At 38.0% G+C, this 15,000-nt stretch overlaps 1 protein-coding gene across 1 annotated transcript in view; it reads right to left on the reverse strand.

Annotated features, from left to right (window-relative positions):
* Positions 1 to 15,000, reverse strand: part of LOC145263920 (uncharacterized) — a 44,748-nt gene that overhangs the window by 29,014 nt on the left and 734 nt on the right. The gene's annotated exons all lie outside the window — the stretch shown is intronic.

A 15,000-nucleotide genomic window follows, 5' to 3' on the forward strand; every position in this document is an offset into this window, starting at 1 on the left:
TCTGATGGACAGAATTTCATGGACATCTGTTTTTCGATACCAAGTGTAAGCTCCCCCACCCCTAACCATAACTCATCTTTCCTCATCCTCATCTATCTGAGTAAGGCCCCTGGCGTCGTCCGGAACCTTACCACATTTTCCCCATCCTTTCACTTGTCAAATCAGTCATAATTGGCATATATGCGACCTGCACCAGAAACCTAACCCGAAACTAGTATTTTTTTTTTTACAAGGTAGTCTCCACTCGGGGATAAGGGTTATTGCGTGTACAGTAATCAACGGGGCAGTATCGTAGTAATCGTTAGTATTGGAGATTTGATAAGGGGGCGGTTCATCAGGAATTTGTTTATGCTGGACTTGAAAACATTCAGGTTGTAGTCAAGTGGGAAACAGACAAACAGAAGAGAGTTCCACAGGCGTTCACTTCTAAGAAAGAAAAATTCTACTATCAAAATCAATAATAAGCAACTAACAAAATTTGCCCATTCAGCATGCAAAAAATGTTCTGGACCAATGGTTCTGGTTGTACTGGTGTATATACTTGAATGTAAGTATTATGCGTGCATAAGTACTTGTATGTAGTTCATAGTTCCTATCACCAGAGAAAATGGCAATCATCTATATATATATATATAAAAGCGAAAATGTGTATTTGTATGTATGCATGTACGTGTGTGTTTGTATGTATGTGTGTTTGTATGTCTCGCAAAAACTTTCGACACGGGTCACGGATTTTCACGAGATCGATATCATTTTAAACTTCCAACCTTCGCCCGACAAATATCGAAAAATTGGCCAAAAACATTAATTTCTTCGCCCTAAAATTATCAGTTTTCTACAGGGAGGGATCAGCAAAAACCGTCCTCTCATGACAAGTTCGCTTCTACGCATGCGTCATACGACGTCGGAACATGATTTGAAAAACTGACACAATTTCGTCGATGTTGTCTTAGCTAAGTTGCTTAGAGCTTGGCCTCATTATCGAAAGGTTTTGTGTTCGAATCGTGGTGTGAGATGTCTTCTTTTTTAAATTTTAATATTGAAACAGGGTTATTTAAGCCATTTTCACGTGTTTTTTTTTGTTTTGTAAAGAAGTTTTAACGTTCGTTTTTCTGTTTTCTTTTTCGCGTTTTCTTTTCTTGTTTTTCCCATTTTTACCTTTAACATCGTTCGTTTGCCTTACGTTAGTTTTTTTGCGTTTTTTTCGATTTTTATTTTTTTTTAATATTTACTTCGCTTATTCTTATGATTTTATTAACACCCCCACCCCCGCCCGAGCACACACATCTCGAAACACCCGGGTAACGCTGGGTACCCCCGCTAGTCTATAAATATAAAAGCGAAAATTTGTATATGTATTTATGTATGTGTGTTTGTGTGTCCGCTAAAAACTTTCGACAGATAGAACAAAAATTCAAAAACTTGGTATCATACTGAAGCTCCATCCTTCGCCCGAAAAATATCGAAAAATTCGCCAAAAACGTTAATTTTTTCACCCCGAAATCGACAATTTTCTACAGGGGGGTCAACAAAAACCGTCCTTTCATGATGACGACCGGTTCTACGCATGCGTCAGATGACGTCACGACCTTATTTAGTTTAAATCGTTGAATAACTGACTAAATTTCATGTACGTCGTGTTAGCTCAGTTGGTTAGAGCCTTGGTTCATTATCTAAACGTTTTGGGTTCGAATCGTGATGTGAGATGTCTTCTTTTTTTTCTCGATTTTTTAAATTTTAATATTGAAGCAGGGTTATTTAAGCCCTTTTTCACGTGTTTTTACCTGTGTCTTCCGTTCCTTTCTCTACAATCTTTTTTTTTCTACAAAAGAGTCATCACTTATCAAGGCTCAGAGGCCACTCGAGGATAAGGGTTAATAAGTGCACAGTGGTCAATGGGACAATGACATAGTAATTGTTAGTAGTGGAAATTTGGTAAGTTGGATTACTTAAGGGGAACGACTCATCAAGAACTTGTTTACGTTGGACTTGAAGACGACCATATTGTAGTCAGCCAGAAAGCAGGCAAATGGAATAGAGTTCCACGGGTGTACAGTTCTAAGAAAGAAACTTTGTTCATGGAATCTACGTTTAGGTATAAGCACGGATAAAATGTGGGGGAAATTATTGATAGTGGTTTCAGCTAGACGAGTGTTTCTCGTGAACGTTTGGCGAGGGGGGCATAGATTGGATTTCAGACGAGCACTTGCCATGAAAATAACAATGAAGCTGAGACAGGCTATCAGCGTCTCTTCTGTGAGAAAGAGGTAGTCGGGAAGAGAAGAGGGTATCCTCCACTAGGCTACGAAGTCTATTAACTCTGTTAAGGCAGAATAAGGACTTTCTAGCAGATCCTGCCCAGATATGGCAACAGTACTCCGTCCTTGGGCGTACCTCGCTCTTATGTGCCTATTTACAAACTACTGTTTTTATGTGTTGTTTGATTGAAGCCGTTCTATTACTTACAACTCCTTTCTTTGTTATTAGTATATATTTAGTATCTAATTTACTCGTGCTATCTTTATAGTGATTAGTGAATAAAAACATTTAAGATATATATGAAAATATGCATGAATTTAAAAATAATATAAATATATACATTTTTTTTTACACCACATCCTATATGTATTATTCAGATACAGTGCAGGCAAAAAGAAAATCCGCATTTGATATTTTCAAAAACTGCAACTGTTTAAACAACCTATACCGCATTTGATTCGCCTTTCATTCCTCTATAATTTTACCTGTTTTTACCTGACTTTTAATTAATTTTATCTGTTTTTACCTGACTTTTAATTTAAATATTCTAGTGTTCACGTCAATTTAAAAAAATAACTTCAAATTGAGGAGGCAAAAGAAAGTCTGCAGCAACAAATTCGCTTAAAACCAGTTTAAATTATCGCCCCTAACTCAGTTTAAAATGTCCACCAACAAAGCATCTCTAATCGTAATTGTTGTTGTTCCAGGTTATACAACATAACATTTAGTCCATATGCCACTACTTTCTCTTAGTGATCATCAGTAGCTCATTAATCATCCAATCGAGAAATCGGTCACAGATTGAAATGTGATGAGAAAACGGTACGAAACGAAGGACTGAGCAAAAGCACCAAAACACCGGCAATGTTCGTGATGGCCCTAAATCTGGTCGTACTAAAGTTACTTCTAACAGGGAAGACAATGCTATCAAGATCCGCAGCCTAAGAAACAGATTTGAAACGGCTCCCCAAATCCAACAACAGTGCAATCTTGTTAAAAAGTGCTCTCTTTCTACTGTCAAGAACAGATTAAAGGAATTTAATTTGCGAGGATATGTTGCAAGACGCAAGCCAATGATTTCTGTAAAGAACAGAAAGCGCGGTCTGTACTTCGTCAGATGCAATGAAAATCATGACTCTTCATATTGGTCAAAAGTGCTTTTTAGCAAGTTCAATAGGCTAGGCAGTGATGGTAGGCAGTACATCCGTCAGAGGAAAAACGAAGAATTTAATCCTAGGTGCTGAGTTTCAACGCTGCAAGGTAGTGGAGGTTCAGTTTTGGTGTGGGGCATAATTAGTACCAATAGTCCAAGGCCTATAGTTCGTTTGCAAGGTCGAATTAATTCGACAAAGTACATCAATATGTTGACTGAGCATTTTCTACCCCACTTTGGTCAGAATTTGGATGATAATCCTATCTTCATGCAGGATAATGGTCCCATTCACGCAGCTGGCAATGCCAAGAGGTTTCTGAAAGAGCATGATATTTCGTGTTTGGATTGGCCTGCACAATCTCCAGGCATCAATCCTATCGAAAACGCATGGCATTACATCAAGCAACAGCTATGCAATGATAAAATTTCAAATTTGGAAGAACTGTGGACAAAAACTAAAGAAAAGTGGGATACCCTTTCCTCGGAGTATTGCTGCAGACTAATTCAAGAAATTCCCAAAAGATTGCAGGCTGTCAAATTTCAGAAGGGCTATGCTACTAAATATTAACTAGTTCATTGTGTTCCTGTTGTATTTGTGTTGCATTAATGTCCTAAAGTTACATTTAAATAACAATTTTCCATTGTGCGAACTTTCTTTTTACCTCCTCAATTTGAAGTTATTTTTTTCAATTGACGTGAACACTAGAATATTTCAATTAAAAGTCAAGTATAAACAGATGAAATTATAGAAGAATAAAAGGCCGATCAAATGAAGTATAGTTTGTTTAAACAGTTACATTAAATTTAGCTTAAATTTGCAGTTTTTGAAAAAAATTACAAGTGCGCATTTTCTTTTTGCCACCTATGTATATGCATTTTTAGGTATTACTCCTGTGGTTCTAGATAATTTCTATTAATCTACTTTGGTTAATTGGATATGATTTAAAAGCATCAGGATACCGAGTATATATATATATATATATATATATATATATATATATATATATATATATATATATATATATATATATATATATAACCACCAAAATTTTGTGTTGATTCAGAGTATTTGCATGTGGGAATCCTGACAGCGATTATCCAGGTTATATTTCGGGCAAATTTTTTGACAAACCCACTCCCACTTAAAAAATGAGGTGTCTATTCTGAAAGCCATTCTTAACATAGGGAGGTTGGCGGTATCCATTCCGAAAGCCATTCTAAACATAAGAAGGTTGGGGGTTGGGCAACAACAACAACAGCCGTACTTTATTTTTTTTTTTTACCTGTGGGGGCATGTTTCCACCGGGCAACGCCAGTTAACGGGTTCTGCTAGCATATCATAATCACATTGACACACCGGTTCACGTTAGATCACCGAAATTAAGCAACATTGAGCCTGGTTGGTACTAAAATGCGTGACCATTTGGGAATTCCAGGTGCAGTATGTGCTCTCCACTTATTTCGGCATTGTTTCCAGTCATATAGCACTTCCCCTTGCTAATGGATTCAAACAATGCCGAATTGTAAGAGATGTGGTTGAGATTGCGCAACCCTTGTCTCACGCGCATACAGGGGTATCCATTGGCTCCATTGTCTATTTATACATGTGTATACATGTCGCTTTCAGAGCACGTACGTGTTTACCTTCTAGACATAAATCGATCGTTTCATTCATTACAGCTGTTCCGAATTTACTCTTAATGCGAACGTATATGTCATTACTATAATTTAAAGGTCGTTTTCTTTCTCATGTACGCAACATCTGCTTGCTTAGGAGTGTGATGGGTGATAATGTACGTTCGAACATGAAAATGGTTTATGTATCCATTCTTTTGCGGACTGTTGTTTCACCGCGTTTCAGCCAATTCATCCTCTCGCTTTCTTCGGGTGATCAATCACGACGGGATAGGAACGCTGAGTCTTGTAGCTGTACCCCCAGCAATTACTGAAGAAGGACAGAGGATGGGTTGGTCGAAACGTGGTGAGACAACAACTATAAAGATGATGATAACAGTTCGCAAGAAGAATAAATACACAAATTATAAAGCATAATCACAATCGAAATCGATGAAATTACCATTTTTTCAATCAAATCGATTGATTGCCTGCTCTAATTAGGGATGCATCGCTTTGCACCTGGAAGAAGCTTCACGTGCCTCCCACAGTGACTTAGTTCACAATATATCGTTATCTACATTGCACTGTAGAGAGCTTAGTTTTATAAAATTATTATTGAAGACATTTCGATACAAAACCTATCTGAGAACAAAGTACCTTCGTGTGAAATTTCATGAAAATCGACCCAGCCGTTTTCGACTCCATAGGGAACTCTCTCTCTCTCTCTCTCTCTCTCTCTCTTTCTCTATCTCTCTCTCACTCTCACTCAGTCACACACGCGCGTACACACACAAAGTTCCTTTTATATAATAGTAGAGATTTTCGTGCCTTAATTTTATTGACCTGTCCCGTTTATTAAGGCCCAAAGGCCACTCGAGGATATGTCAATGAGTTTATCAGGTGGACGTTGAGACAACACAATGAGGGTTAGTAGCAAAAGCTGAAACAGGGCAGAATGGGATTGTTTAAGAGGACAGTTCGAATAAAACTCTTTTACATTAGATTTGAAGACTATGTTGGAGTTAGCTGGGAAGCTGCTCCACTAACGGATAGTTTTTGAAAAAAAAAAGACTTTGCTCTTCTGGAAGCCGTGTGAACGAGACACCGTCAATAATGTAAGAAACCTGTAACCATAGACGAATGTTACTGTTCGTGCGTCACTCATTTCGTAAAGTGAACTATAAGTTCCAGACTTTTTTGAACATTCAGCATGTTTTTTGCTCTATATATTTTGAGAGGACTGACCAATTTTTATGATTTCAGGTTCAAATGAACAGCTACAGCAGGTATTGAGCTACACCCTACTAAAGCCTAATTGTCACAGCTGGGGAATTTCAAAAATGCAATCTGGATGTGAGAACATTCTAGAAGAACGATATAAAATAAAATTCTGTTTAAAACTTGGGAAAAAAAATGCGACAAAAACACATGGAATGCTTCAGATTGCTTTTGGGCCATATTGCATGAATCGAACATCAGTTTTTGAGTGACATCAAAGATTCAAGGAAGGCAGGGAGTCTGTGAGGGATGATGAGAGGTGTGGGAAGAGTAAGGAAATCAGAACACCAGAGTTGATTGGCCAAATAAAGAATTTCATGGGTAAGGACCTATGGAGACAATAAGTGTACAGTTTGATGTTAGTGTGGAGACTGTGTATACACTTATTTGTGAGAAACTGAAGGTGCGGACGATTAGCGTTGCTCCATCATTGTCACAGACTATTTGACCAAGATGGGTATCAAGACACCCTCCCTATAATCAAGTCTTGCTCTCTGTGAATTTTGGGTTAAACCTTAGAGGCTGTCGTTATGAGACAATTGAAGAGATGAAAGAGGCTGTGACGAGGGTCATTCACATGCTCACACAAAAGGATTTCCATGGGTCCTTCCAAAAGTTGTTGGAACGTTACAACAAGTGCATTGCAACCGGAAGAGATTATTTTGAAGGGGACTAGAGTTTCATATGTGTACTATCAATAAAATTGGCCAGACGAAAAAAGTCTGAAAACTTATTGAAGGCACCCCGTAGAAAGTTATGTTTAAAATGTAAACAACTATCTAAGATGACATTAGTCTTCCTCTTTCCCGTGTGAATTTTTTCCAAATAAAAACTTGAAGAAAACTCAGCGAACGTTTCCTCGTGTCAGTCTTTCTTCATGAAAAGAGTTTTTTTTTTTTTTACACAGGAATCACCACTTATCAAGGCCCGGAGGTCACTCGAAGATAGCAGTTAATGGGTATGTTGGTTGGTTGTTTTTGTTTTGCGGCATATCAACCCTTTTCAGGTTATTTAATGCAGAATCCAGTGATTCAGAAGGAACATTTTTTACTAGAATATATTTGTGGTTTTCAAGTCGGTTTCTATTTAAACAATAGTTGGGATCCTAATAGGTACTACCACTCTGGGTCAGAGTGGACCTAGGAGCAATGGCAATTAAGGGGTGGCTCCACACTCCCCAAAGCCTACAAGCTGGGCCTTACCATCGGATATAGTTTAAGGTCATATCCAGGACTTAATGGGTATACATTAGTCAATGTGATTATAGCGTAGTAAACATAAGTAGTGGAATTTTTGTAAATTGGATTACTTAGGGGGACGGTTCATCAAGAACTTGTTTACATTGAACTTGAAGACAATCAGATTGTAGTCAGCTGGAAAGCAGGCCAACAGAAGAGAGTTCCACAGGCATGCAGTTCTAAAAAAGCTCTGTTCATGGAATCTACATTTAGGTTTAGGCACAGATAAAGACTGTGGGAAACTATTGATAGTGGTTCTGGCTAGACGAGTGTTTTTCGTGAAAGTTTGGCAGGGAGCCATAGATTGAAGCTCAGACGAGCATCTGCCATAGAAATAACGATAAAGCAGAGACAAGCTCACAACGTTTCTTCTGTGGGAAAGAGATTGCAGAGAAGAAAAAAGAGCATCACCCCACTAAGCTTGTCAAAACATGAAGCCTCCTAAAGACGAGAGCCATTAATTTCAATTCATGCCAGATGGGCATCAGAGCGTTGATGATGTAAAGATAGAAGCTTTGTTTTAGATGTATTAAAAGTAACCAGCCACCTCTTTCCCCATTGTATCACGTGTTCAAGACCAGAGGAGAAAGAATCAGAGAGAACTTGGTCATTTACGGTCTTGATGTGCTACCATAGATGGTAGTGTCATCAGCATAAATGTCTACGAATGATGTAAGGATGTTATTTGGAAGATCATTAATGTAGATCAGGAAGAGAGTTGGGCCCAGGATAAACCCCTGAGGAACTCCAGCATTAATACCGAGTGCTTCTGATTTCTGCCCATCAACCACTACTCTTATGAACCTATCATAGAGAAATGATTTAATAAGACATTTCCAGCTATATCATAGCTGGAGATCTTGTGCAGTAGACCTTTATGCCATACCTTATCGAACGCCTTTGATATGTCAAGAGCAATTGCCCTAGAAGCCTCCGTTGAGAGATTCACTAATCTGATGAGATAAAACTGTAAGCACATCTGCTGTAGATCTAGCAGAACGCAAACCATATTGCGTGTCACTAAGAAGGTTATTTTTGCTGAGATGGGTTATTACTTCTCTATTTAACACAGATTCCAGCAACTTACTTATGACGCACAGAAACAAATAAGAGATCAACGGTCACTCATGAAACTGTGGCATCAGCCAAGGCAATAAAAGACTCACGTATAAACATTCTGCACATGTATGCATAAAGAACTTTTGGTGCTTGTCTAGAGTTCAACCTAATTTTAAAATACATACACTGATCAAAAATTTAAGACCACTTAAAATCTTTAAAAAAAAACTTTTTTTAAGGATAGATTTGAAACTCTTCCGACTTAAGGTTACCAATACTACAATCTAAAAGGTTTTTTTTTTACACGGTGGTCACCACTTATCAAGGCCCGGAAGCCACTCAGGGATAAGGGTTATTGCAAGTACAGTACGTTAGTGTGGAGATTTAATGAAGTGTTTACTTAAGGGGGCAGTTCATTAGGAATTTGTTAACGTTAGACTTGAAGACATCCAAGTTGTAGTCAGGTGGGAAGCAGGCAGACGGAACAGAGTTCCATAGGCGTGCAGTTCTAAGAAAGAAGTTTTGTTCATGGAATCTACGTTTTGATTTAGGCACAGATAAAGAGTGGGGAAAATTTTTGACAGTGGATTCAGCTAGACGGGTGTTTTTCGTGAAAGATTGGTGATGGGGGACCAGAGATTGGAATTCAGACGAGCACCTGCCATGGAAATAACGATAAAACAAGGATAGGCTCGCAACGTCTCTTCTGTGGGGGAGAGGTTGCAGGGTAGAGAAAAGGGCATCCCCCACTAAACAACAAAGTCTATTTTGTACTCTGTCAAGGCAGGATAGGCTGTTTTTAGCAGCCCCTGCCCAGATGTGGCAACAGTATTCCATCCTTGGACGTACTTGGCTTTTATATAGGTAGAGAATTGCATCAGTAGTGAGATATCTTCTGGAGCGGTAGAAGGATCCCAGCATCTTTCCAGCGACCTTGGCAACAGACTTGATGTACGTGTTCCATTTCAGATGAGGAGTAAAGGACAAACCCAGAAGCTTGTCAAAACATGGGGCTTCACCCAGACGAGAGCCATCCATCACAATTGATGCCAGCTGGGGATCAGAGCGTTGATGATGTAAAGATAGGAGTTTGGTTTTAGATGCATTAAAGGTAACCAGCCACGTCTTCCCCCACTGATCCACGTGCTCGAGATCAGAGGAGAGAGAATCAGAGAGAACTTTGTCATTTACAGCCTTTGATGTGTTGTCGTAGATGGTCGTGTCATCAGCATAGATGTCAACGAATGATTTAAGTATGTGTTTAGGGAGATCATTGATGTAGATCAGGAAGAGAGTTGGGTCTAGGGTTGACCCTTGAGGGACTCCAGCATTAATTGTTATGGAAACAAAAAGCTACATTCCAAAGATTTATTTTTAAAATTTACATTTTTATTAAATTAGGCTTTTTACACATTATCAAAATTATAAGACCGGAGACAAAAATTCTATTAAATTGTACAAAATGTGTTTGAAAAATGGATTAAAACATTCAACAATCAAACTTAATAATGAGTTCTACTTCTACTGCTTTTAATGACTTCAAAAATTCTTCGGGGCATGCAAGAAATAAAGGTTCCCATTAAGGTGCGGGGGATTCTGCTCCATTTTCTGAAGATGGCTTTACGAAGATCATTTTTTGTTGAATATTATTTGCAATTTCAATAAACCTCTCTTGTCATTCATCCCCAAACATTTTCAATTGGGTTCAAGTCCGGTGAGCATGTAGGATATCCCAAGAGATGAACTCCATTTTCTTGTAGAAAGTTCAAAGCCCGTCTTGCAGTGTGGATTGCAGCATTATCCTGTTGAAATAACCATCCATCCCCAAACAAACGATGACCCTCCATCATCAATGATGCTTTTTGTAGCATGCTAATATAACCAGTTGCTGTCTGACGACCCTGCACCACCTGGATCTCCGTCATCCCTCTGTAAGAAAAAGCACCCCATACCATTACGGACCCTTCATCACTATGACCTGTGCAAAAAATTTCAAGGGGCATGTTTTTTTCGTGCCAATATCGCTGAAAGCTATCAGGACCATCTAAATTGAATTTGTTCTCATAAAAAAACAGGACTTTCTTCCACTTCTCAACGTCCCCGTTTGGTATTCACGACCAAATCTTAAGCGGTCCACTTTGTAACGTGGAAGTAATCGAGGAATTTGTTTACGCTTTTTATTTACCATGCCTTTTTGTTGTAAGTGTCGTCTGATGGTTATTGGGCTGCAATCAGCATCTGTAACCTTAATTTGACTAGAAGAATGTTCTCTGTCATTCATAAAAACCCGTCTGATTCTCCTACTCAATGCAGGAGAAATTTTGGGAGGCCTACCCAAGGAGGTTGCTTTTCCATAATTCTCAGTGTTCTTTAGAAAGTTGCAAATAACAGTTTTATTGCGATTTACCTTAGCTGCTATCGCTTGCTGTGATAAACCTTGCTTATAGAATCCTAGAATTCGAGAGTGCTCAACTTCAGTTAGTTTTCTTGCTTTAGGCATGGTAACACCTTTACACAGTGATTGCTAATCTCTAACTGAACTAAAAACATTAGAATTACCATAAATCTAACAATTTATACCTTTGGTCTTATAATTTTGATCATGTGCAAAAAGCCTACTTTAATAAAAATGCAAATTTTTAAATAAAATTTTTGGAATGTATCTTTTTGTTTTCATAACCTTTTAGATTGTAGTATTCGTAATCTTAAGTCAGAAGAGTTTAAAATCTATCCTTAAAAAATGGTTTCTTTTTAAAGATTTTTAAGTGGTCTTAAATTTTTGATCAGCAGTGTATACAGAACTATCTTTAAGATGTACGTACACGTCACGGAACGAAAATGTCATATTCCAAAAATCACGTAAATTGATTGAGTCGTTTTACTTTACATAGAAATTTTCTTTTTACGATTTTTAATGTAGTCATTACAAGGCTGATTTTGAGCTCTATTTCTGAAGAGGTATTTAAACATTAGGTAACCAGTGACGAATATTAGAGATGGCAATTTTTTTTTTTCATTTTTTTTATTTACTAGAAAATGTATCCGGCGTTGCCCGGTATTAAACGTAACGTTAAATTCCTAAAAAAAAAAATGAAGTAAGAAACAGAAAGAAACTGAGACATGTGCATGCCAGCATTGTTTTTTTTCCTAAACAGTTCACTTTTTGTAAGTAAAAAAAATACTCGAGCTGAGATCGAAACCAAAACCTAAAGTCAGTGCGTTAAGTACGATAACCATTACGCCAGCTTGACACGTTCTTTAAAAAGTGTTTTTAAACCTACTTATTCTTAACATAAGTAATCTATCACGTGTACGATTCACACATGCGCATTCGTAAAACAGTTGACAAACAGATAAAAATCCCATGACCTCCACGTTCCAATTTTTCAATTTTGACAACTTAGCAGCCCTTTTTTTTCCGGATGAAAACCGATTAAAAAGTTGTCCACATGTCTGAATACTCTATATACCAAATTTCAAGTCTTTAGGTAAAAAAGAATTCGTTGAGTATATAGGTTGAGAAGTTTCGTCTCAGACACACGCACATTCTTAGTTTTATAGATATATAGATTTATTTTGTTATTTTAAAAGTGTTCGAAAATAGATTTAAAAAGTATTGACTTTCACGTTCGACGACAAAGTTTGGAATTGAACCATGACTTCTCAATAAGAATAGGGTATTTTTTTTAATTTACAATGTTGACCTTTCGATTGTTAAATATCGATTTTAACGTATTCTTCATTTAAAATGTCAATTTCTGGATTGTAAAATGGCAATTTCAAGTTTCTAAAGAATTGTTTGGACCCAAACAATGAAGTCTCATCTGCTCATAGATCGAAAAAAATCAACTAAGTGTAAACGAACACTATTATTAACATAACAAAGAGCATGAGGTAATGTGTTTGTCCGCCCGACAAGAAACGCCAACCCCTATGTTGTTTCTATAGTTTTCTTCTCCCTCATCCTCTCTCACTTGCCTTCAACTATGTCCAACTCGCAACTGTCGTCAACCGTCGCAAACCTAAGACTGTCGCTGACTGTTCATAACTGTTATGAACAGTCACAAAACCATAAAATAACTGATTATATATCTAGTCCTTTTGTTTATGTTAACTGCCACACCTCATTAAACATCATATTTCAGCGTGCATAAGCGCACATACACACTTTGTAAAATGAATAGAATGCAACTGACATTCTTTATATAAGTAGGAATATCTTCAATTGTCTTCAAGTCCAACGTGAACAAGTTTCTGATGAGCCGTTCCACTTAAGTTAACAAATTTACCGAACTTCCATTACTATCGATTACTATATTGTCCTTTTGACTACTGTACACTCTTTAACAATTATCCTTCAGTGGCCTATCGACCTTGATAAGTGGTGACGCCTATGTAGAAAAAAAATTTCCTTTCTTCATATTGCCAACCAAGTTTTACCCCGCTTGACCGCAACGTTGTTTCTTCTCCTTCATCTTCTCTTATTTTCGTAGCGTCGTCCTCTCTCAGATTGGTGGCTACTGGCATGGAAGATGTCTAATATATTAACGCCCACACCTCCAAAAAATGCTAAGCTGAGCTAGCCCCCATACTTTCCAAAGTCTACAACAAATGCCTTGCGGAATTCTGCTTCCCTAACAGCTGGAAGATGGCCTCTGTAGTACCAGTGTACAAGAATTCTGGCGAAAGGATCGACCCTCTCAATTATCGCTCTATGATTCTACCTCCATTTGCTAAAATCTTCGCGACGCTAATCAATCAAGCATTTGTTCACCACCTTGCAAAAGCTAATCTTCTCTTAGACAAACAATACGGATTTAGGAAATGTCGTTCTACTGTAGATATGTAAACATTTATCTTTGACTGCATAAAGGGGAACCTGGGTCAAAACGAGATACTTAAGGGAAAAAGAACTGTCGAGTCAAAGGTAGCATTGACATATAAACCATATTCTGTGTACTGAACATTCAAAGTATTGGAAAACAATGCCGCAACAACAAAAAAATAAGATGAGAAATTATTTTCAAAAGAAATACAGATGATTTATTCAGCTAACTGCATTGTCCCGTTTTGCTCCATGCTTGGGGAAAAACGAGACGGATCTTGGTTTGAATAAGTCAGTCTTAACACAGTTCACAAATGCCAGGCTTAAGTAGGTCAAACTGATTAATATATTACCATAGGTCATAGAAATATCTGTCAGAACGTTAATTCTTGTTTGACAAATCTGTATCTTTTTCGGAAAGAACACGATTTCAGCAGAACCATAAAAATAGATCAAAATAGATAACTTTGGAATACTTACCTCTTTTCGAATAAAACAATGGTAGACGTTGGCGAAAAGGCGTTACCACGTGATCTCTTGATCAGACTCCTCTCTCTCTCTCTCTCTCTCTCTCTCTCTCGCTCTCTCTCTCTCTGTTTCAGTTATCTGTGGTGTCTCGTTTTACCCTGCTATCTCGTTTTGCCCCAGGTTCCCCTACCATGCACTGAGTAAGGCGGGTGAAGCCAGGGCTGTAGCCTTTGATATATTCAAGGCCTTTGACAAACTCTTCCTTTCTTTCTTTCTCTCTCTCTCTCTCTCTCTCTCTCTCTCTCTCTCTCTCTCTCTCTCTCTCTCTTGAAGAGAAAGAATTGCATTGTTGAAGTCGGGACAGTGAACGAGACGAGTTGCGTGCATCGATGCTCATAGCAGTTTGGGCCGTGATTGCAAACGGTCGAGAATGAGACTCGAATTTAAAATGTTCCTAAAATGTTACAAATAAAATAATCTTATTTTCATGAAACAAAAAAAGATGTCTTGTCGCTTATTTTATACAAGCGTCCAATTCCAGCCCAACGATTCATGCCATTAATGCTGACAAATATGCAGCCCGTAATGATGCTGACTGGAGATTCAGAGAAAAGACCCACCAACAGAACATGTCTGTTTTATCGCTATTTTCATAGCAAGTGCTCATCTGAGCTCCAATTTATGCCCCTCGCCAAACTTTCACAAAAACACCCGTTTAGCTGAAACTACTATCAATAATTTCCCCTACTCTTTATCTGTGTCTAAACTTAAACGTAGATTCCATGAACAGAGCTTTTTCTTAAAACTGCACGCATGTGGAACTCTCTTCTGTTGGCCTGCTTTCCAGCTGACTACAATATGGTCGTTTTCAAGTCTAACGTAAACAAGTTTTTTGATTAGCCGTCCCCTTAAGTAATCCAATTTACCAAATTTCCACTACCAAAGATTACTACGATATCGTCCCATGGATTACTATGCGCTTATTGACCTTTATCCTCGAGTGGCCTCCGGGCCTTGATTAGTGGTTATTCCTATGAAAAAAAATCAACACTAGTGACCCATCCTTGACGTGATAGCAATGAACGTTATATTGTCTATGTGTT

The sequence above is a fragment of the Euprymna scolopes genome, chromosome 39, assembly GCF_053919585.1.
Source record: "Euprymna scolopes isolate OS-2025 chromosome 39, ASM5391958v1, whole genome shotgun sequence".
In the NCBI taxonomy this organism is placed as follows: domain Eukaryota; kingdom Metazoa; phylum Mollusca; class Cephalopoda; order Sepiida; family Sepiolidae; genus Euprymna; species Euprymna scolopes.